This window comes from Silene latifolia, chromosome Y (assembly GCF_048544455.1).
Source record: "Silene latifolia isolate original U9 population chromosome Y, ASM4854445v1, whole genome shotgun sequence".
Classification (NCBI taxonomy): Eukaryota; Viridiplantae; Streptophyta; class Magnoliopsida; order Caryophyllales; family Caryophyllaceae; genus Silene; species Silene latifolia.
The window spans coordinates 328,799,688-328,821,883 of NC_133538.1; the positions used below are offsets into that span (position 1 = coordinate 328,799,688).

Consider the following 22,196-nt stretch of genomic DNA (forward strand, 5'->3'; position numbering starts at 1 on the left):
ACCAAGAACCCGAAATGACTCTCAAAGTGGTGCAAGTTAAATATTATACAAGTTATGGAAACATGAGATAAAAAAAAAACCAAAAAGAGTGGTAGGAGACTTACAATGGAATAGGTTGGTACTAGCATAAGTGATCAACCCCGCATTGTAGTGCCCTCCTTTATTCTTTGTCAACCATCAATTGTCACTCATCGTGACATCATCATCATCATCATCATCATCTACCTCCATGGAACCGGTGGTATCACCGTCATTCTCTTCACTTGAACTTTGCTCTACTTCCTCATCATCTTGGCAAGACCCACTACTTTCCCCGCTCTCATCATCAAATTCCTTCTCTCTCTTTGTATCCCTTTCTTCATCTTGAGAAGCATTAGGAAAGAACAGTTTCCTATCCACCCAATCCGGCAAAGAACTCGAAGGATCAAGGAGTTCTTGCCTAACAAGATGGTAGAGGGGTGGATATTAGGCGTAATATGCATTCACCCGGTCATTGTAAGCTTCTCTATGCATGTGTTCCATTAGTTGGTTCAAGTAGTCATTGCCCGCCATAGCACCATTGGCTTTGAATTCTTGGTAGACAAAGGGATAAGGCGGTGTAACAATGGAGATGGAGGGTTCTTCTCTTGGTTGTTTTTGTTGTTTGATGATGGTCTCGGCTTGCTCAGAAATGAGGATGAGGTAGTTGGTCCCGTGGGTGGAGATGCGACAAATCTTACTTGGTAAGAAAATGGACTTGGCATCCTTGATGAGCCACTCATATTTATGGTCCAAATTATCATGCCTGATCCATTAAAACTTGTGAATCATGTTGCTCATGTCAAGAAGGTGGCTCCCTTTAACCAATTTATAGGTGTTATCTTTGTTGAAATCCATATTAAAATATTTTGCCAAGCTCGACACCAAGCCTCCATTAACAATAAAGGCCGCACCATCCTTCCCATTCTCAATATCGTACCATCTTTTTATCAATAGTTGAAGAACATTATAATCACTCTTAGATTTCCCACCAACATTCAAGAAAGATTCAAGGTAAACAAAGTCTAATTCCGTCAAGTGATTGGCTTCATTCCTACTAATCAAAGTGTTTGCCACGAACTTGTGCTAATAATACCTTATACCCGGATGATGAATGTACAAGGCATGACACTCTTTGAAAGTAGTAAACTTACGACCGGAGATAGCTAGCCATATTGGCTCGGCATCAAATTCCAATGGTTTCTTTTTGAACCGGTCATGGTACGTAAGCCCAAATATCTCACCATATTCACCTTTGAGCATCGTTTTAGTTTTGTTTTCGAGACGGAATTATGCATAATTTCAATTCTCAATCTTATACTCCCTTAAGGAGCTAATGAACTCCAAAGTCAAGGAGGGGTAGGTCAATTCATTTATTTGAAAGAGGGTTGCTAACCCCATGGACTCGAAAAAAGCCTTTGTTTGTTCAAGGACGCCCAATTTTCTGAAAGCATCTTGACATACACATTTTGTAACTAGAATCTTTTTCTTGGCTAGGGATTAAAATGCATTCCTATGCTTATCGGATAAGAAAGTTACCTCCGGATAGTTCTTCAATTGTTCCACTTACGGGATAGAGTTAGTAGTTTCCTCAATAGCATGGACGGTTGAAGTAGTAGCTTGCTCCCTTTGTACCAAGACCATTGCTTTGGATGATAGCATGTTGTCTTTTAGATAATATTGGTGTTTTTGTTGCCTTGATTCCTCCATTGGTCATAGCCATTTCTTTCTTTCTTGTATCAACACACCAAGTGAATGCTTGAATGCTTCTTCCTTCAAGTTTCAATGGAATGCCCAATAAATTTGGGTTTTTTGAAATTTCTCCAAACCCTAGAGAAATTAATTGATTTTTGAAGAAATTGTTGTTTGAATGGTCTTATCTTGATGAAGGAGTGACTTGTTTTTGTTTTGAACAAGTTTGGACTTGATTTGGGTGAATTTCGATGAGAGATTGCTGTTTTTGGATGAGGGTTTGAAGGTTGAAGTGAGGGAAATAATGGTGTTTGTGTTTGGATGTAATGAAATGAAATGAATAAGAGGGGTTTTCGTACCGTGTTTGGTGACATAACAGGTCGGGACGGGCGACTTAAGCGCAATTCGGGCAGATTTTTGGGCAGTGGAAAATCAGTTTTCTGAAGGGCTCTGGAGACGGGCGTCTCGAGGTTAGGTCGGGCGGATTTTCAGTTTGCTCGCTCGACTTGAGCTGGAGAGGGGCATATTTATAATCCAGTGTAAATCTGATGATAGAGAACCCCTCCAGTCCCCACAACATGAGGTGAGGTCGGGCGTCTTGAGCTCTGGCTCGCTCGACCTAAAGTCGGCTCAGGCAGATTATTTCACATAGCGGATTTTTATTTTGCAGCCCTTTCCCAATCCCTACGAGCTCAGGTCTGCTCGTGGGTCTTCACCTAGTGTCAATTCTTCTTCTTTTTCTTCTTCAATTCTTCTTGGGTAGCAATACAAAGGCTTGGCTAGCCTAGGCATGTGCTTCCCCACCCTTGGTCATCAAACACTACATATTTGAAGAACATTAAAATCCCTCTCTCACTTGCTCTCATGTTACACAAATCCGTCAAATAAAGCATGTAAAATGCAATGCAAAAATGAGTAATGTACAAGTTAAATGTAATGCAAGTTAAGAGGTTAGAATATTTATAAATGGTGGTTTAGGGAGGACTCCACCAAACACTCCTTCTCTTGAGGGGTGTCAAAGAGGCAAAGCCAAGGTGTTGTTGATGTTGCTCAACACCTTGTTGAAGTAGTCAAAGGCTTGTTCATTCTCATTGTAAAGGTCTTGCATAAACCCTTGTATATTGTTGTCTTCATTGTGGTAGACCGAGTCAAAGTGTTGACAAGGATCCATCAAGCCTTGGTCTAGAGTCATAGCATTCTCAACGTAGGGATTACCCAATCCTTCAAATTTATCGTCCCATAGACCGTATGTAATACTACGGTTTTATGAGCCTCAGGATACTCTATCGAGTAGGCCTTACTCTGTCGAGTAAGGGTGTGTTGCGTTTTAAAAATAGTTTCTGACCTGTTGGGTACTCGATCGAGTAACCTTGATACTCGATCGAGTAAGGGGGAACTCGATCGAGTACGTCAGCTACTCGATCGAGTAGCCCGGTTTACGGGTAATGTTTTGACGGGTTTTATTAATAATGCGGGAATGATATATAAGGCTTTCGTCACTTTTTCTCAAAACACTTTTACAATCTAAAAACCTTCAAGAGAAGATTAGAAGTTACGTTGAATCATTCTCGCCGCATGAGTAGCAAATCCCGGAGCTAGAAGTGTCGGATCCGGTCGTTCTTTATATCTTTGTGATCCTTGCGTCGAGGGTAAGATCTACGTACCGAATTTGTTATATTTAATTAAGTTTCGTTAAACCCTAATTTTAGGATTGGGGGTTTTCTATGTTTATGTTGATGTGGTAGTGATTGTATGATTATGTGTATAGGAAAAGGGTTCGTAAAGTAAAGATTTTGAGACAGCTCCTAGATCGTCTGATGATTGTGTTGCTTTCCAGGTAGGGTTTCCCTACTCAGTATTAATCCCATAATGAATTGTTGGTGTTGTGTGATTGTTGAATATTATCGTATTCGTATTGTGACGGTTGTTTGTTTTGATTGTTGTTCAATGGTTGTGATTGTTTATCTCTGGTTCTCGAGATGCGTTCTCGGCTGAGTGGAGTCACTTGCGGGAGTGGCTTCACGCCCTAGTTTCGCCCTCCGTGGAACCCGCCACGGGAGGGGATGTGCACATTAATGGGACAGGGTTTTCGCTCGGTATGATGAGCGGGGCTTAGGTGGGAACGGCTGCGGTCCCCCACTGGCAGGGCTGGTCTAGTGGACAGTCGGTGACGGAGATTGATTGGAGTGGGGGTGATTGTGTGTGTGACTGTTTGAGCTGCTTGTTTACTGTGTTGTCGGTTATATAAATTGTGTGATTAGTACTGACCCCGTTTAATGTTTTAAAAACTGTGGTGATCTATTCGGGGGTGGTGAGCAGTTATTGAGCAGGTATGATATGACGCGTATGGGATAGCTGGGATGAGTCATCACGTGGCAGTTAGAAGTCTTCTACTGTGTCAGACGATGTTTTATAGCTTTGATAGTTTTAGCAGTAGACCGTCTGAGAGTCTTGTATTTCTTTTTATGAGTTTTGGAGTTGGTATGTAATCACTTTAAAAATTATTCACTTTTTTGTATGTTTCGTTATTGTCTTATGATTATCATTGCCTCGGGAAACCGAGATGGTAGCATCCTTATACCTGAGTGGTCCTGGTAAGGCACTTAGAGTATGGGGGTGTTACAAAATGATATCAGAGCGACGATCCTGAAACCTGTAACCAATGAACCTAATGAATATAGGGAGTCTAATTAAAATGAACCCGGGGTAGAAGTTGTAGGAGTTAGTGCAAAGACTTGGGAGACGTCCTAAAGTCGCGAACTCGCCCTACAATTTTCAACCGGTCACCATGGGATATGAGTTAGGATCGCTATGTGTTTATCTTGTGAATTGTGTATCTTTGTAGCAAAGTGTGGTGTGAATCGGTGGATGCATGTGTGTCGAGAATGGGGAATATGTAAGAAAGATGGTGATGATGTGATTTTTGTTATGTTGTTGGTTGAAAGCATGTTGCATGATAGTTGGTTTACATGTTGGTTGGAATCGTTGGAAAAGTATATGAGAATGATGAATGATGTAGTAGAAAAAGGAAGTAGTTCATATATGATAATATGTGACGAATAATGATGTTGCAGGATGAATGATTTATAATGTGGCAATCCTGGTAACTTGTGAATAGGGGGTGTGATAAGATTTGTTTTCATAATTCCATTTGCATAAAGTTATATAAAAAGTTCATATAATTGTCTACTGTTGTATCATATGCGCTTGTTAAATAACGAATGTGATTGAACTAGATGAATTGATTGGAAAAGATGAAGTGGCAATTACATGAGAATATGAATTCCTTGATTATGAACATATTTATGTGATGAAGTGGATTTGTAATATTGTTGTGTTAGTAACATGGAAATAGGATTTTTAATGTATGGGTATGATTTGTGTTATGAAAGTTATAAAGTTAAAGCATGCGGGTAGTACATGTTTGATAAGTTGAATGTTATATAAGCATGATAGATATTATTGTTTAGTTTTGGTAGGTAGTAGCATGTGGGTATGGATGGTGGTTTTATAAATATCGAGTCGCTTTTGGTCACCTTGTTGATGTTTAAGTTGTTTGAAAGAGAAAATCAAATAGCTATGTCGTCTGATTAAAGCAAAGTTGTCTTTAAACTGTTATAACTTGAAATGCATAAATCATTTTAATGTGATTCCAATTGGAGATGATAGCTTGTTCTTTTACGATTCTAACGATAGGTCACACGCCCAAAACGACCAAGAAATGATTGAGTCATGACTGTTACGAAAACTGGACAATGCTGAGAATTGCGTAAGGTACTCGATCGAGTAGCCTTGGTACTCGATCGAGTAGGCGGCACTCGATCGAGTACGTTAGTTACTCGATCGAGTAGCCCTGGTGATTTGTTTTCGTTCTTCTGACCTTCAACTACTCGATCGAGTAAGTCCCTTACTCGATAGAGTGGCCTGTACTCGATCTATTGACCCTTGTTTTGGGTCATATGCTTATCTTTTGACTTTGTAGCATATCATGTTTAATTCAAAGGTGTTATCTTGCTTCTTTATGCATTATTTTATATGTATGTTGATCCTGATGCGTAAGTTACCCAACCTTATGATGTAAGGAGTGGCACCTGTGGTGAGTATGAGTTCGGTGGGAGAACATGAGTTATATGTGGTTGTGATAGATAGTGGAAAAAGAAAAGGAACATCGTTATGGCTTAATTGAGACATAGAGCATGCTTTCTGAGATGAGATGAGTGATATGATTGTGTGTTAAGTAACGTAAAAGCAAGTGAATATGGGCATAGGATGATGTGAGTCTAAGGAACGTGAGAATAAAAAGATTCAAAGTAAGGAAGTGGATAGTGGCAGCTTGAGATGTGTAAAGAATTATGGAGGGAGGTGGTTAGGAGTCGTGTGGGTTAAGTATATATTTAGTGAAAGTTCGTTTTAAAAGGGTTGAGAAGAGTGGTATACAGTGAACGTTGATTTTATGGATAGATTAGTGGCAAGTGTGAGTAATAGAATAATAAGAGAAGATCCATGGTAAGAAAGAGTTAGGTGATATCGATATAAAATAATGGAATTTGAGTTTTGGAGCAACGAAAGGGTAACTGGATTACTAAAGAGATAGCTTGAAGGAATAAGGAGTTGAACTATTAATTGGTATTGTTGAGTGTAAAAAGAAAAGAAGGATAAAAGTAAGCTGAGAAAAATGTTGACCAGAGTTATGTGATATAAGAGTAAGGAATTGTCGAGATTTATGATATTATCATGAGGATATTAGTTAAGGGTTATATAGGAGTTTCAGGACAACATGATTAGTCGTGAGTTTCGGGGAATTGAGGAAGGTAAGAAGCCAGGTAAAGAATTTACACGATATGAGATTTTTGGTGGGAAGTTAGATGACGATACAATTAAGGATAGTATTGGGAATAATGTTGAGGTAATTTTGTTGATGGATCCGATGTTCGTTATTTGGGATGTTAACCAAAGATAGGAAAGAAATCATGATGTTTAGAGATGAGTGTAAGAGGTTTGATACCCGGGCAGCGGTAGTGTTATGGTTTGTGACTGGTGGTTAAGGGTGATGTTATATTAGAAAGGTATCAATTCTAATGAGGTTGATTTTGTAGAGGCCAGATTGATATGTATGGTTGTAAAGAAGTATAAGATGTGGTTAGATGAGGCGGGTGCTAATAGTTGAATAGTAATGGTATGGTTATACTTGACATGAGGCGATGGTTATGCGATTGGGGGAATATGTTATGAGGGACATATGAGTTAAGCTTGGGTGAGAGGTAACTTTTATCAGGTGGTAACTTACGTGATCAGGATTGATTGGTTGGATGTGATTACGGGTCTGTGATATATATAAATGTTTGTGTGAGGTTTTAACCTCACAAGACGTGGTATGGTGTGATTATCATAAAGTTGTTATTTGAATGTTCTGTAATGCATGTTGGGTACGCTAATCTAATTGAATGATATTCAAAAAGGTAATAATTTGATTGAACTGGCATGTATAGTTAAAATGGCATGTGTATTGATGATACATGTTTATTCCGTGAAATGGTAAGGATGATGTTCATGAGATTCTTGTCAGTTCTTTCCACATAATATGTTGTGTTATAATATAATAAAACGGTTTTGAGTTAGCTTTTCTTGTCAAAGAAGTTATGTTGAGTCAGTACTTATGGGATTGTGTAAGTTGTGATGACTATCGATGTGGTTGTGGTGCCTCGGGTGGTGATCCGGGCACGGTATTCAGTGTTGTGATGCGGGTATTTTCACACTGCGGTGTGGCTGTTGGTGGCGGTGTTGTGATGCCGTCACCAGTTGTGGTGGAGTAGGCAGGATGATTATGATTCGAGTTTCGAAAGTACGTACCAGTTATACATAGATTGTTGTTTTGTTTGATGTTGCTTCCTGTGAGTGTAAGTTTGTACAGACAGACAGTTGTTTTGTTATTGATGTTTTCTTTACCTGTTTAAGTCTGGGAATGAGGGTCGAGTTTGATATGAAATAGAGTTGTATATGTTTTCGTTGTTGTCATGGTATAATGACTTTCCTGTTGATGGGACACGGTTGTGAGAGGTTGTTACAGTACTTTTGATCTTGTTCTAGATAAGGCTTTAGTAGATATGGTAATGGCAAGTGAGTCGTAGAACATGTGTGGTAATGACCTGAAAGATGCAGGTGGTTCATAATCCTTTGTTGAGACAGTGAGTGTAGGGTGTTGGGGGATTTAGTGTCATGTTAAGTTATGTATGAGTTTTGCGGTAATGAAGGAAAGAACTTGAGGATCTAGTGTGCGTGTACGTAATGAGTGTGGATCGTGAGTTATGCTTCTGGGAGATAAGTGCCTTACATAGAGAGGTATGTTGTTTTGCAGTAATAATGGAGAGTTAGTATGGTGTTTTGCTACGAGTTTTATTGTATAGGATAGAAGGTGTGCCGAATGAGTTGAGGTATGAGAAATGTTTAAGTAAGAGAGCCTTGGATATATGCATGGCGAGTGTTTAGATTTTAGGTGGTTATCTTTGACATGCGGTGGTGATGAGGATAATGAAAAGATATAGCTAGGATTTAGTATTAGTGAGTTACGAGGACGTAACATTTATCTTAAGAGGAGTAGGATGGGATAAAAGAGATTTTGGTGGGTGTGCATATGGTAATATATTTGGAAGTTTGAGTCTTGATGTCGAATAAAAGATTGATTCGTGTTGTGGTTGATTTTGTTAAAGGTCATGGTCGTGCTTGTAGTAGTGTGATACTTAGGAGTGTGAGAATACTTCGATAGTGGCATGATGATGTTTATGAGTGTAAGTAAACTTCAAGGACGAAGTTCCTTGTAAGGGTGGTAGAATGTAACATTCCGTTTGATGTTATGAGCATCTTGATATTGGATTTGGTAGTGGATGATATTATGGAGCTAGCAGCATTAGAGGATGGTAGTTGGTAGTGTATGGAATTAGTGTCGGGAGAGTTGATGATGTAGTTGATACGACATCGTGAGCGACGTGTGGAGGTAGGAATAGTTGGTGGAGTTGGTGTTAAGATTTCATGAGTTATAGGGTAAGGTTTTGTTTTGAGTCTTAGTTGCGTTGTCGTGTCTTAGTCAAGTTGGTAGGTTTGTTTATGTATTGGTTTAACTTCGGGGACGAAGTTCTTTTTAAGGAGGGAAGACTGTAATACTACGGTTTTATGAGCCTCTGGGTACTCTATCGAGTAGGCCTTACTCTGTCGAGTAAGGGTGTGTTGCGTTTTAAAAATAGTTTCTGACCTGTTGGGTACTCGATCGAGTAACCTTGATACTCGATCGAGTAAGGGGGAACTCGATCGAGTACCTCAGCTACTCAATCGAGTAGCCCGGTTTACGGGTAATGTTCTGACGGGTTTTATTAATAATGCGGGAATGATATATAAGGCTTTCGTCACTTTTCAAAACACTTTTACAATCTAAACAACTTCAAGAGAAGATTAGAACTTACGTTGAATCATTCTCGCCGCATTATTAGCAAATCCCGGAGCTAGGAGTGTCGGATCCTGTCGTTCTTTATATCTTTGTGATCCTTGCGTCGAGGGTAAGATCTACGTACCAAATTTGTTATATTTAATTAAGTTTCGTTAAACCCTAATTTTGGGATTGGGGGTTTTCTATGTTTATGTTGATGTGGTAGTGATTGTATGATTATGTGTATAGGAGAAGGGTTCATAGAGGAAAGGTTTTGAGACAGCTGCTAGATCGTCTGATGATTGTGTTGCTTTCCAGGTTGGGTTTCCCTACTCAGTATTAATCCCATAATGTATTGTTGGTGTTGTGTGATTGTTCAATATTATCGTATTCGTATTCTGACGGTTGTTGGTTTTGATTGCTGTTCAATGGTTGTGATTGTTTGTCTCTTGTTATCGTGATGCGTTCTCGGCTGAGTGGAGTCACTTGCAGGAGTGGATTCACGCCCTACTTTCGCCCTCCGTGGAACCCGCCACGGGAGGATATGTGCACATTAATGGGACAGGGTTTTCGCTCGGTATGATGAACGGGACTTAGGTGGGAACGGCTGCGGTCCCCCACTGGAAGGGCTGGTCCAGTGCACAGTCGGTGACGGAGATTGATTAGAGTGGCTGTGATTATGTGTGTGTGACTGTTTGAGCTGCTTGTTTACCGTGTTGTCGATTATATAAATTGTGTGATTATTACTGACCCCGTTTAATGTTTTAAAAACTGTGGTGATCCATTCGGGGGTGGTGAGAAGTTATTGAGCAGGTATGACATGACGCATATGGGATAGCTGGGATGAGTCATCACGTGGTAGTTAGAAGTCTTCCGCTGTGTCAGACGATGTTTTATAGCTTTGATAGTTTTAGCAGTAGACCGTCTGAGAGTCTTGTATTTATTTTTATGAGTTTTGGAGTTGGTATGTAATCACTTTAAACATTATTTACTTTTAAGTATGTTTCGTTATTTTCTTATGATTATCATTGCCTCGGGAAATAGAGATGGTAGCATCCTTATAACTGAGTGGTCCTGGTAAAGCACTTGGAGTATGGGGGTGTTACACCGTAAACTTCACTTGCTTTCTCTTCTATGTAGGGTGGATCATGAGTTGACGAGAGCAACTCTCCTTCCTTGTTATCATGGCTAATGAGGCCTTCATCAAAACTTATCATGGGTGAGCTTTGTAAGCTCTCATTCTTGTTGTGAAAAATTCCATGCTCTCCGAATAGAGTTATTTCAGCATCATCAATATCTTTCTTCCAATTGGGCGGTGTGTCTTTGCCCTTCTCTTTGAGATTTCCATCTTTTCCTTGTTCTTGAATGGAGATTCCATCTTCTTCTTGTCACCCTTCCAAGAATAGTGATCAACCATAAAACATGGCTCAAACAAATTGGGAGCTCTCATAGTTTTATCAAGGTTGAAGGTGATTGTTTCATCACCTACTTCAAGCGTGAGCTCTCCAAGTTTCACACCGATCACCACTCCGGCGGTGTGTAGGAATGGTCTTCCTAGAATGATTGGAATGTTAGAATCCTCCTCCATATCAACAATGACAAAGTCCACCGGTATGAAGAACTTTCCAACTCTCACGGGTACATCTTCCCATACCCCTAGTGGTTTCTTTGTTGAATGATCCACCATTTGTAAGGTCATGTTGGTGCACTTGAGCTCTCCCACTCCTAGTCTTCCACATACCGAGTATGGCATGACACTCACACCTGCACCTAGATCACATAGTGACTTGTTGATTGTGGTATCACCAATGGTACATGGATTGGAGAAACTCCCCAGATGTTTGAGCTTTGGGGGGGAATTCCCTTGTAGAATTGCCCTACTCACCTTTGTAAAGGTAATGGTCTCCAACTTTCGGATGGACCTCTTCTTGGTAAGGATATCTTTCATGTACTTTGCATAGGCCAGAACATGATGGATTAGCTCCGTGAATGGTATAGAAACCTCTAAGTTCTTCACAATCTCCATGAACTTTCCAAGTTGCTCATCAAACTTGGGCTTAGCTTGGCGACTTGGGAATGGAAGTCTAATCACAATAGGCTCTTTCTCAATTTCTTTAGCCTTCTCTTCATTTCTCTTCTTTGATGAGTCATTGGCTGTTGTCTCTACCACCTTAGGATTTCTCCTTAGTGGTTTAATCACATCACTTTGCTTATCATTCTACTCAACAATACCTTCTTCAATTTGCATCTTTGGTCCCTCATATCTAGTACCGCTCCTCAAGTGGATAGCATTGATGGACTCATGTCTTGTGGGAGGATTACCTTGAGGAGGTAATTGCCCCTTGTGTCTTTGGCAGCTAGAAGAGGCTAATTGAGATAATTGAGTCTTCAACAGTTTGGTGTGAGCAAGGATATTGTTGATGGTGGTTTATTTGGCTTGGCTATCCCTTTGCATTTTAGCACAGAAATCTTGTTGCCTATTTTGCATTTGGAGGACCACTTTTTGGACATCAAAGGCTTGGTCATTGGGTTGATGGTAGTATGGTCCTTGAGTAGGATTTCTAATTGGTGGTGGTGTGTATGTGGGTCGAAGGTTTTTGACATTTTGGCTTTTGTATGAAAGGTTTGGATGGAATTTGGTATTCTCATTATAGTAGTTGGAGTAAGGGGTGCCATTCTTCTATGCTTGGAAAGCATTTAATTGTTCATTTGTCCACAACTTTCACATACTCCACTTGGGATAGAGGATGATGCCATCATAGCATTGACATGTTGTTTAGGTGATTTGGAAGCTTCATCAAGCTTAGGCATGGCCTTCTCCAACTTTAAGTTGATGGTGTCGATATGAGAACTTAGTTGAGCACCCAATTGTGTGATAGAATCCACCTCATGCTTTCCTCCTCTAGTGGCCTTTCGTTGTCTACTATATTAGGAATTATGAACCACTATCTCTTCGATTTTATACCATGTTTAGTTTTCATCAACCTCGGTGAACCTCCCATTGGACCCCATATTAAGCACATTTCTTGAGTCTTCATATAAGCCGTTCCAAAATTGTTGAACAAGGAACCACTCACTAAGTCCATGGTGTGAACAAGAGCGACAAGTGTCCTTAAATCTCTCTCATGCTTCATATAATTATTCCTCATCCCTTTGCTTGAACCCAGTGATTTGGGCTCTCAACATGCTGGTCTTCTCCGGAGGGTAGAGCTTCTTGTAGAAGGTAAGTGCTAACTTCTTCCACGAATCAATACCAAGAGTAGATTTGTCTAGGCTCTTTAACCATTGCTTTGCAGCTCCGATCAAGGAAAAAGGAAATAACACCCATCGAATTTGGTCTTGGGTTACTTCGGTTTGAGAGATAGCATCACAATAGTCACAAAAAGTTTCCATGTGTAGATGAGGATCTTCACTAGGCATCCCTCCAAATTGGATTCTCTCAACTAGTTGTATGAATGCGGATTTGGCAATGAAATTGCCGGTTAAGTGATGTGGTGTTAGAGTAACATTTGGTAGGTTTTTCTCGGTTGATACGGAATGAGATGAAAATTTAGGCATTGTGGGTTGGTTTTGTGGTTGGTTTTGAATTGGGTTCTCCTCTCCTTCTCTTGCAAAAGGGTTGTTAAACACAACACTATCCGATTGGATAACACCGACGTCCACAAGTTCTCCAATACCCAAACTTGTTGAAGTCCCTCTAGCGGTTCTTCTAAGATTGGTCAAGGTTCTTTCAATTTCGGGATCAATAGGCAAAGATCTACCTTATGATCTCCTAGACATTCAAAAAGTAAACAACTAGAAAACAAATAAAACTACCTTGAGGATTTGACTTCCTCCAGGTTAAGAAAGACACAACTAAAAACAACAAAACATAACAATTCAATTGAACACCGTCCCCGGCAACAACGCCATTTTTGGTGCGGTTTGAAACTTTGTCGTCTAAGTCAACCAACCAAAACAATATTTATAACTAAACAAACTACTCTTATTAGAGTGGTAAGTAAAGGTCGGATCCCAAAGGACGGGTATTGAATTAAGTTATCGGTTGTAGAAAGCTATGTCATAGGGTGACACAAATTGGGTTGAGATTTGAGGTATCAAGCTAAACTACTATAACAATGAAATGTAAAGAAATGAAAATAAAACAAGCAAGTAAAATGGGGGTTTCTAAGCAATAGATTAAAGCACTAGGGTGTCATGGGTTCATAGGGGATTCATGGTGGTGAACATACAAACATGTTTTCATAGTTGCAAGCAATTTATTGTTGTAGTGGAATCGAATTAGTTTATATCTTACGATTCATAGGACGATTTGGGTCCCGAAGCCGAGTCGTCTAGACTGCACAAAACCTACAAGTCGACTTACTTTATTCCTATTAACTTCTATGCATAGTCTTACAAAACTCGAGTTAGTTTATATCTTACAAGTCTTGTTGAATAGATAAGAGATGTGCAAAACGCAAGGTTTCATAGTCTAGCATTTTATCAAGCATAACATGTGCATAGGTTAACACTACAACAAGCAAGAAATCATATGATTACATATTAGATTAAGTATGAATCTACCTCCATGTTATAGTTCCCCTAATCCCCCATTAACCCTATCTCGGAAACTTACTCACTCATGACTGTGGTAAACATGCTAATGGAGGTGTCAATCATATTAGCAAAGTTAAACATGTTAAATGAGTAAAGAAATAAATAAGCAAGGGTAAAAAGGATTATACCAAATTGAGGATGATCCAAATAATAAGCAAAGAATAATAGAAGAACAGTTGATGAATGATGAAGAGTGGTCAAGTCTTCAATAAACCCAAATAATCTTCAAATTACCAACCTAAAACTAAGAACACTTGAAGGATTAAAGAGAATTTGAGATTTGATTAATATTGAGATGAGTGATTATTACTTCATTAGTAATATCTAAACTAGATTAAGGCTAAATTAGAACTTGATAAAACTTGCTTCTTACTTCCCTAACACAATGGGGGTATTTATACTAAGTACAAGTATTAGGGTACCTAAGGGTTTAAATGACGACTAAGTCCCTAAGAAGATGATTAGTGCTTTGCAAGTCCTAGAGGGAGCCGTCCGGATTGTCATTGAAGCAACTCGTGCTGCCCAAGGATCCGCTCGACCTAAGTTCGGGACGCTCAGATCTTGGATTGAATCGCCCGGATTGATGATGGAGTCGCTCGACCTGGGCTTGAGATGCCCGGATCTTTACTCAGCTCCTCTTCTTCTTCTTTGACTGCCCAAGGATCCATGGGGATCGTTGGTAGGTCATGGGGCTCGTCATCATTGCCCATTTCTACTTCATTTATTCACTTTGGCCTTTAGTAATGGTCTCCTATTTGATGCTTGGTCATTAGATGCACTCCATTTAGCTCTACTTTGCTCCGTAGATGCAAGGTTAGCAATCCTCTCCTACCAAGGACACAAAACCTCAAAGAATATGCAAACTAGGGAACTAAAGATAAGAAACGACCCTAATAAGCGCTATAAAGCATAGGAACGAGGCTAGTTCGGGGACTAAATGTGCACAAATATGACTCACATCAACATGCATTTCTTTGATTGGGTCCAAGGGAGTTTCTCTTGTAATTGTTCCCTTTTTGTCATTGTTAACCAACAACTTGTGGGAGCTATCATTCAGACCTTCCCAAATCTTGTTTTATTGATCTAAGGGTCCTTATTTCTTGTCTCCTCTTCATGCTTGATCTTTTGGAAACATCAATTTAGCTCCCAAATGCTCCTTAATTGCGTGATTTTGCCACTTTTGCATCATTTCCTAGAAATGGCACAAAATCTCATAGAATAGCGAATAGGAAGCTAAAGAATATAGAAAAGATGCTAATTAGCAAAAATAGCATGCAAAATGAGGTTGGTTAAGGGGCTAAAAGTGCGTACATAATGACCCCATCAAATATCCCCAAACCGAACCTTTACTCGTCCCGAGTAAAGAGGTGACAAAAACTAAGATCTTTATTTAAACTAAATAGCATGTCCGATATGAGAAAATTAGCAGGCCTGACTCCGCCCCTTCAACTCACAATTAGACATTTATGATGTAGAATGCCTTCTTGCAAGGCAAGTGGGGTCTTACCAAAATGGCGATACATCCAAGCATTAAGCACATAAACAAGTAAATGGATGCATCTATAAAATAATAGTCACTCTCCTAATCTAAGTAGCGGAATCAACTAAAAGGGAACAAATATAAGGGAAAATACTCCTTCATAGATACTAGTTCTAAAAACAACTAAGTCTAAAAGGATAGAAGTAAATCACCTCCAAATGGTGTCAAGCAAGGCTACATTTGTCCATAATTACTAAATGCTTTCGTTAAGAGCAGGTCCTTATGGCGTTAGAAGACACTAGAGGATCGCGGAATTCCCCGTCTTGCCTAGACAAAAGGAAGGGTCATCCCCTCCCCACCATGCATTAAAAGATAGGACCATCAAAAGATAAAGGGATCAAGATAGTTGAGTTTCACAATTTTTGTAATACTCCATATTTTAGTTGGAGTACTCGGTCGAGTACTTGGTTGGTACTCATGATGTGACTCATATTTGTGCATATTTAGTCGCCGAACTAGTCTCGTTCCTATGCTTTCTAGTGCTTAAGGGTCGTTTCTTATCTTTAGTTCCCTACTTTGCATATTCTTTGAGGTTTTGTGTCCTTGGTAAGAGAGGATTGCTAGCCTTGCACTTATGAAGCGAAGTGGAGCTAAATGGAGTGCATCTAATAACCAAGCATTAAAGAGGAGACCAATACTAAAGGCCTAAGTAAATAAATCAAGTAGAATGGCAACGATGAAGACCCCCACGACCCCTCAACGATCCCCACAGATCCTTAAGCAGGCAAGAGAAGAAGAAGAAAATATGATCAAGGATCCGGGCGTCCCGAGCTCAGGACGAGTGTCCCAAGCCACAATCCGGGCATCCCGTGGTCAAGTTGAGCGGATCCTTGGGCAGCTCGAGCATACTTCAAGGACAAGTCAGGCAGCTCCTTATGGGACTTGAAAGGCACTAAACTTCTTCTTACGGACTTAATCGTCATTTAAGCCCTTAGTTACCCTAATTCTTGTACTTAGTATAAATACCCCATTGTTTTAGGGGATTGATCATGAAATTCTAACTAAGTTTTAATCAAGTTTGGATAATAATAATCAAGTTGTATTTACTCAATTCAATATTAATCAAATCTTAATTTCTCTTTAATCATCCAAGTGTTCTTAGATTTAGTTAGGTAATTTGAAGACTATTTGGGGTTTATTGGAGACTTGACAACTCTTCATCATTCATCAAATGTTCTTCTATTATTCATTGCTTATTATTTGGATCATACTTAAGTTGGTATAATCTCTTTTACCCTTTGCTTAATTAATTATTTCTTTACTCATTCACCATGTTTAACCTTCTTAATATGATCAACACCCTTATTAGCATGTTTACCATGACCATGAGTGAGTAGTCTTCTAGTTAGGGTTAATTGGGGGGGGGGGGGGGGGGGGATTAGGGGAATTAAAACATGGGGGTAGATCCATACTTAATCTAATATGATTTTATAAGACTGCTTGCATGTTGTAGATTCAACTTATGCACATGTTATGCTTGATGAATTGCTTGATTGACAACCTTGCATGAATCTCTTATCCATTCAACAAGACTTGAAAGATATAAACTAACTCAAGGCTTGTTAGACCATGCATATAGTTCTAAAGGAAGAAACTAAGTCAACTTGCAGGTGTTGTACAGTCTTGACCGACTCGGCTCCGGGACCTAAATCTTCCTAGGAATTGTAAGACATAAACTAACTCGATTCCACTACAATAATAATTTGCTTGCAAATATGTAAACATGTTTGTATGATCTCCACCATGAATCCCCTATAAACCCACGACACCCTAGTGCCTTAATCAATTGCTTACAAACTCTATTTGTTTACTTTCTTTATTTTGCTTTCATTTCTTTACATTTCGTTGTTAAGTAGTTTAGTTTACAACCCTCAATCTCAACCCAATTTGTGACACCCTAAGACATAGCTCTCTACAACCGATAACTTGATTCAATACCCGTCCTTTGGGATCCGACCTTTACTTGCCACTCTACTAAGAGTAGTTATATAAGCTTATAAATATTGTTTTGATTGGTTAGCTTAGACGACAATATCAAAAATGGCGCCGTTGCCGGGAATGGTGTTTTAATTGAATTGTTATCATTCCTTGTTTTTAGTTGTGTCTTTCTTAACCTTTGGGAAGTCAAACTCCTCAAGGTTGTTTTAATTGTTTTCTAGTTGTTTACTTTTTACATGTCTAGGAGATCACAAGGTAGACCTTTGCCTATTGATCCCAAGATTGAAAGAACCATGACCAATATTAGAAGAACTGTTAGAGGGACTTCAACAAGATTGGGTATTGGAGAACTTGTGGACATTGGTGTTGTCCAATCGTATAGTATTGAGTTTACCAACCATTTTGCAAGAGAAGGAGAGGAGAACCCAATTCAAAACCAACCACAAAATCAACCCACAATACCTAAATTTTCATCTCATTCTGTGCCAACGAGGAGAACTTAACCAATGGTACTCCTACACCACCTCATTTGACCAGTAATTTCATTGCCAAATCCGCATTCATACTGAGAGAAGTCAATTTGGAGGGATGCCTACTGAAGATCCTGATCTACATATGGAGACTTTTTGTGACTATTATGATGTAATTTCACAAACCGGGGTAAATCAAGACCAAATTCGATGGGTTTTGTTTCCTTTTTCCTTGATCGGGGTCGCAAAGCAATTTATTAAAGAGTTTAGACAAAGCTACCTTTGGAATTTATTCATGGAAGAATTTATCTATTGCCTTCTACAAGAAGTTCTATCTCCCGGAGAAGACTAACATGTTGAGAGCCCAAATCATCGGGTCAAGCAAAGAGGTGAGAAGTCTCTATATGAGGCTTGGGAGAGATTCAAGGATAGATGTCGCTCTTGTCCTCATGATGGACTAAGTGAATGGTTCCTTGTTCAACAACTTTGGAATGGCTTATATGAAGATTCGAGAAATGTGCTCAACATAGCTACTAATGGATGATTCAGCGAGGTTGATGACAACCAAACATGGTCTAAGATCGAATAAATAGCGGTTCATAACTCTCAATATAGTAGGCCGAGAAAAGCTACAAGGGGAGGGAAGCATGAAGTGGACTCCATCACACAATTGGGTGCCCAACTAAGTGCTCATATTGACCCCATAAACTTGAAGTTTGAGAAGGCCATGGCCAAGCTTCATGAAGCCTCTCAATCACCCAAACAACATGTCAATGGCATGATGGCAATATCTTCAATCCCAAATGGAGTATGTGAGAGTTGTGGGTCCTTGTGACACGATCAACACGAATGTAGGGGAACAAGTGAATGCTTTCCAAGCATACAAAAATGGCACCCCTTATTCCAGGTTATGCTCATTCTCTTGTTGTGGGTAGATGCGAGATTGGTTATATTGTGCTTGTTGATTGTAGGATAACATTTGGCCTTGGTTGTAAAGTGGGTTTTTGAGGGTGATTCTTGTGAATTTTGGATGTGGGGGATTTCATAAGAGAAGTTTGTGGGGGTAGTTTAGGCTTTCATTGTAGAAGTTGTAGGATGGAGATATATTTTCTTGCTCAACAAACCCTCTACATTCATAGAACTTATACCCATTTGCTTCACCTTGCCCACATACTCCTTGCGCCATCATTGATGCTAAAACAAGAAAATAACTACAAGAAAGAAAATGGTAAGAACGACCTTTAGGAACACGTTCCTCGATATTAAAACACAATTAAAATAGACAAACAAACAAGAACGTAATCACATAACACCGTCCCCGGCAACGGCGCCATTTTGATCGGCCGCGTCGGTAACAACCAAATCAAACACATTTATAAATCCAACAAACAACTAGCAAGTAGTAAGTCGTAGTTGATCTATGGGATGGTTTATTTTGGGTTCTAAGTCTACCTATCTCAATTTATGCTAATGTCATAATTATTGGCGTTTTTGGGTTTAAACTAAACTTATAAAATTAAGCAAAAGCAAATGTGGAATGTAGCAAATGTAAACAAATGATTTAAAGCACTAGGGTAACATGGGTTCATAGGGGTAATCAAAGGGTTCTACACATGTGAATCTAAATTGGGTCAATGATATAGTCAAACTATGGACTGAGGCTCTAGATCTTACGACCCTACCTAGGTCAATTCGGGTTAGGTCTCGCGTACACCCGTTCTACCCACCAATATAGTGTGTGGTCTAACAACTCCTAAGGCTCTCGATCTTATAGGAGTGTTGAATAGATAGAGATTCATACAAGTTTGTCAAACAAGCATTTCTTGGTTTGGGTCGGAGGGAGTTTCTCTTGTAATTGCTCCCTTGTCATTGTTGACCAACAACTTGTGGGGGCTAGCATTCAAACCATCCCAAATATTTTTTTATTGATCTAAGGGTTCTTGTTCCTTGTCTCCTCTTCATGCTTGATCATTTGAAACATCAATTTAGCTCATAAATGCTCCTTAAATGCGTAATTTCGCCACTTTTGCATCATTTCCTATAAATGGCACAAAATCTCATAGAATAGCGAATAGAAAGTTGAAGACTATAGAAATGATCCTAATTATCATAAATAGCTTTCAAAATGAGGTTGGTTAAGGGGTTCAAAGGGTGTACATAATGACCACATCAATTGGTATTATTAGAATTGTTGGAGACCGCATTATTTGAAGTGTGAAGGCTGACCCGTTTGTTTTTGAAAATTTTACGACCCCCATTATGCACCAGCCTATTACTAACCTCCTCCTCATAAGGTGTGGAATATTCTCCGTCTCCTTTCTTAATGGATTTGATGATTCTGCTTCCCCAAATTCGTCTCTATGGTGCCCTTTCTCATGGAAAGATATATTATATAAGAGCTCCACCATTCTATTTACTTCATCCTACTCATCTGTGGCCTTTTCTACTTTTGTTTCCTTAAAGAGCTTCCTTGAGCATCCCTTATCTACATTTGAGGCCTTTTCCCACATATGCTTTAGATTCCAGAGGGAAGCCATAAGCCATTCACCAAATCTTCTTCCTTCTCCTACCGGCCCTTTCCTTTCGCTACAATCCTTTTCCCCTACCCTAGGATTCCGCAAAAAAAATTATAAATTTCTTAGTTAAGTTTATCAACGATGTGTAACTTGAGTCGTAGTGCATTAAGAAGCTCACATATTTACCATCTAATTAGTCCATTTTATGCATAATAAAGAGACATTAAGAAGCGGTTTTGCTTGACTTATGTCTTTATTAACCAATTACGACTGTTGAGTTATTAAGGAGGATTTGATCATGTTTTAGAGGAAGCCCGTGGTGGTTCTAAGTCCTAAGGGAATCCTAGAAGAAAGCTACAAGAGATCAACGAAGGAACCATCCAAGAGAAGAAGCAAAGGAAAATATTGAAGACGGAGTTCAGCACAAAAGGCGCACCGTGCGCCTTTCCCAAAGCAAAAGGGCGCACCGTGCACCTTTGTGTTTATTGTTTGAATTTTGGGAACCTTGTTTTATTTGAGTAATTAAGTGTGATTTCCTTGTTGCTTAAGTAAATCAAGTTTCTTAATTTATTGTTGTTGGGATTATTAAGTTTGATTTCCTTGTAATCTCATCTTTGCAACACCTTGTTATTATGCCAATGAATGTGATTTCTTCTTGGCTTAATCATCAAGTAAAGGATTAACTTGTAATTAGGCATTAATCGTGATTTCATTGTGTCTAATTACCCTGATTGAATATCTCATGCTTTTATCTTCTTATTAATTTGACCAATATATGTGATTTCTACTTGGGAGGATTGATAAGTTGGGTTAATTGATTAAGTGTGATTTTCTTGTCATTTAACCACTATTAAGGAGATTTAGGAGAGTAATCTTCACAATAAGATGATAATATATAATTAAGGGATTGATTGTGTCTAGGATCGACCAAGGTGGTTCACTAATTGGATTGGGTTAAGTTTCCTCCCATATTTGATAGTTACCTTCTACTACTTGCTTGCTTGTTACTCTTATTTGAATCTCAATTTGTTGCTTGAAAACCAAACCAAACCAACTCCACCCCCCCCCTTGTTTTATTACATACTTGTTAATTTTTTACAATTGTTCTAATTGCTCTTTTGATTACACCATTGCAAACCCCCCTTCTCTTGGTTCGATCCCATTACTTGCTACTTACTTGTTTTATAATTAGTATTAATTAGTACGTATTGTGGTATATAAATTGTTAATTTGACTGCTTTTAATAGTGACGTTTTAGGCGTGTCATGCGTGAACATATTCCAATACCCTAGTAACCACCAAAGGTTACAATGGCATGGTAGATTGGTAACGGCCTAGTTGGTAATCAAAAAATATAATGATTCGATCTCTTCCACATTTTGATTAGGATAAATTACAAAAAACAAATATGTATTTGTGTATTTTTACAAATAACCACCATGTATTTTCGTATTTACAAATAACCCTCAAACTTTAACGTATACTCCCCAATCACCACCGTATATTTGAATCGATACCCGTTTTTCATATTTTCCAACTTGTTAATGAAAAATTTACGCGGAATACCCATATTACCCCTACTTATTTACACTCACTAAATTTACCTACATAACATACCCCATATTTTCACCAGTTCCCCAAATAAATTTATACTTCCAAACCCTAATTCCCCAATCGATTGATCCAATTCAATAAAAGAGGCTATGAAAGCAACTTGCATTTTTAACTTCCTAAAAAGTAGATTACTCCCCTACTACTCCTACTAAACTAGTAAACTCTACTACCTTTTCATATACATCACGGCTTTCCTCATTGCACTCAAAAAGTGGGCAGAAGGCTTTTAGGTTATCAAGTTTTGAGAGAGAAACATATGTATACGTAGGCAAGGAAGGTTAAAGCATGCTTTGTCCGCCATAAAAGCTTTACACGACCTCGATCTCCTCCAGTCATTCTTTTGTTTTTTTTTTTTTTTTTTGTGGCAGCGATACATAAAGGTACACATTGTA

The 22,196-nt window shown here is 39.0% G+C and overlaps 1 non-coding gene across 1 annotated transcript; it reads left to right on the plus strand.

Moving 5' to 3' along the window:
* Positions 1-12,206: 12,206 nt before the first annotated feature.
* Positions 12,207-12,313, plus strand: LOC141636091 (small nucleolar RNA R71). Its single transcript, XR_012540728.1, has one exon. It is a non-coding gene; the product is annotated as a small nucleolar RNA R71 (small nucleolar RNA).
* Positions 12,314-22,196: the final 9,883 nt, after the last annotated feature.